Source organism: Nerophis ophidion, linkage group LG04 (genome assembly GCF_033978795.1).
Source record: "Nerophis ophidion isolate RoL-2023_Sa linkage group LG04, RoL_Noph_v1.0, whole genome shotgun sequence".
Lineage (NCBI taxonomy): Eukaryota > Metazoa > Chordata > Actinopteri > Syngnathiformes > Syngnathidae > Nerophis > Nerophis ophidion.
In genome coordinates, this window is record NC_084614.1 from 21,354,689 (window position 1) to 21,357,858 (window position 3,170).

The following is a 3,170-nucleotide window of genomic DNA, read 5'->3' on the forward strand; positions in this document are numbered from 1 at the left end:
TAATTCATGAATATCATCCTCTTTTTCTAAGCACTGTCCTTCACGCTCACTTTCTTCCTTCCATTGCTTGAAAAAACAAAACTACGTCCAACTCTCACTCTAAGCTGTATTGGTGGAAGCTTACAGGGTTCACCGTGACATTTGCTCCACTAACTAATGACGGGCATGCTTGTAACTCAAATTTTTGTTCGTATCTTAAACTAAATCAATTAGCCAAAAGATGGCTCTTATCTCAAAACACTCTTAAATTGAAGAACCACTGCATATCAACATTTTTAAGCCTTTGTTTTTACAAAATTTAAAATATACATGTACATTTTTTTTTTATCAGAATGCCCGCGGCCCTCTGTGGAAAATGTGTATGCACCGCTGTCTTAAATTCAATTAAAACATAATTTAATTATACATAAATATATAATTAAAGACGTAAGTTAATATTAAAACATTTTATCAAATTAATAATAATTTTTGGGTCAATTTACAAAAAATGTTTTTAATATTTGTATTCACATGTTTTAACTAAATGTTTAATATTTACTTATTCTATTTCTTATGATATTTTAATAATTAAATGCATAATTAAATGTTTATTACATTTATAATAGAATGTTTGTCTATCTATATTGGCCCTTCGATAAGGTGGCGACTTGTCCAGCATGTACACTGCCTTACGCCTGAGTGCAGCTGGGATAGGCCCATTTTATACATTTTTATCAAATCTTTATTAAATTTTAAATCAAATTGTTTCTAAAATTATAATAATTTTTTATTACATTTACCTTCAATTTTTTATAAAATGTATATCATAATTTATTAAATGTATAATCACATTTTTATCAACTTTATATTATTGTTTTCACATTTATAGTCGAATTATTATTAAAACCAGGCATGTTGTGTAAATGTTAAACAAAAACAGAATACAATGATTTGCAAATCCTTTTCAACTTATATTCAATCGAATAGACTGCAAAGACAAGATATTTAATGTTTGAACTGAGAAATGTCCTTTTTTTTTTTTGCAAATAATCATTAACTTTTAATTTAATGGCAGCCACACATTGCAAAAAAGTTGGCACAGAGGCGTTTTTACCACTATGTTACATAGCCTTTCCTTTTAACAACACTTAGTAAACGTTTGGGAATTGAGGAGACCATTTTTTGAAGCTTTTCAGGTGGAATTATTTCTCATTCTTGCTTGATGTACAGCTTAAGTTGTTCAACAGTCCGGGGTCTCCGTTGATGTATTTTAGGCTTCATATTGCCCCACACATTTGCAGTGGGAGACAGGTCTAGACTACAGGCAGGCCAGTCTAGTACCCGCACTCTTTTACTATGAAGTCACACTGTTGTAACGCATGGCTTGGCATTGTCTTGATAAAATAAGCAGGGTTGTCCATTATAACTTTGCTTGGATGACAACATATGTTGCTCCAAAACCTGTATGTTTTTTTCAGCATTAATGGTGCCTTCACAGATGTGTAAGTTACCCATGCCTTGGGCACCCCCATACCATCACAGATGCTGGCTTTTGAACTTTGCACCTATAGCAATCCGGATGGTTATTTTCCTCTTTGGTCCGGAGGACACGACGTCCACAGTTTCCAAAAACAATTTGAAATGTGGAATCGTCAGACCACGGAACACTTTTCCACTTTGCATCAGTCCATTTTAGATGAGCTTGGGTCCCGCGAAGCCGGCAGCATTTCTGGGTGTTGTTGATAAATGGCTTTCGCTTTGCGTAGTAGAGTTTTAACTTGCATTTACAGATGTTGCAACAAACTGTAGTTACTGACAGTGGTTTTATGAAGTGTTCCTGAGCCAATGTGGTGATATCCTTTACACACCGATATTGCTTTTTGATGCAATATTGAAGGTCCGTAATATCTTCGCTTACGTGCAGTGATTTCTCCAGATTATCTGAACCTTTTGATGGTATTATGTACCGTAGATGGTGAAATCCCTAAATTCCTTGCAATAGCTTGTTGAGAAATGTTGTTCTTAAACTGTTCAACAATTTGCTCACGCAATCGTTCATAACGTGGTGACTCTCGCCTCAACCTTGTTTGTGAATAAATTAGCATTTCATGGAAGCTGCTTTTATGCCCAATCATGGCACCCACCTGTTCCCTGTTGGGATGTTCCAAGTAAGTGTTCGATGAGCATTCCTCAACTTTCTCAGTCTGTTTTGCCACTTGTGGCAGCTTTTTTGAAACATGTTGCAGGCATCAAATTCCAAATGAGCTAATATTTGCAAAAAAATAACCAAGTTTTCCAAGTTTGAACATTACGTATCTTGTCTTTGCAGTCTATTCAATTGAATACAGGTTGAAAACGATTCGCAAATCAGTGTATTCTGTTTTTATTTGCGATTTACACAACTGGTTTTGGGGTTCGCATAATTAATTTTTGTATATTCAGTTTTTTTTATTTATAACTTAATTTTTATTTTATTTTAAATAGATTACATTTTACATTAGAGAAATTTTGAGTGTTTTTTAAAAAGATGTAACACTCAAGCCTTTAAAAAAAAACAGTCACCTGTCTGGCTGTATGTATTGCATGTGTTATGTTGTTCTTTTTTAAATTAATTACATTAAATAAATTGGGTCAAAGATGCCGGAAGATTATAACACCTACATATAGTCCAATCAGATTGCTGTGATGTCATTCCGGGAGGCGCTAATTTCCTCTCAGGTTACGGTTCAATGGTCCATTCTTTTGTATTTTTACCAAAAACAAAACAGGAAATAAACGGATATTCGCGCTGAGTTGTTGGCGACGCTTGACTTGCTTGTCGGATGCGTCAGACATGTTGTTGGTGTTGAGTCAGAGCCACCAGATCTGAATTATGTGCCAGTGTAAACTCACTTGGTGTCAGATGAGATTAGAGCTGCTCGCTTGACGGCGGCAACAGCTGTGAGTCTACACGCTAAAGCAGCAGCATTACGAGGGATTAGAGACAAAATGCTTTCTTTTTGTTTGTAAGGAGATGTTTTGATGAAGTTTGGAAATGAGGGCCGAAGTTATCGGTGGAACTCTGTGGCGGTTTTGTGTCGGGGTGTGAAAAGTGCATAATTTGCGTGGACAAACGGAGGGTGCGGCATTGGTGATGATCCCCAGGCTTCTCCAAAGTGGGCGTGTCACTTCAACCGCGGCGTATAAAAGCT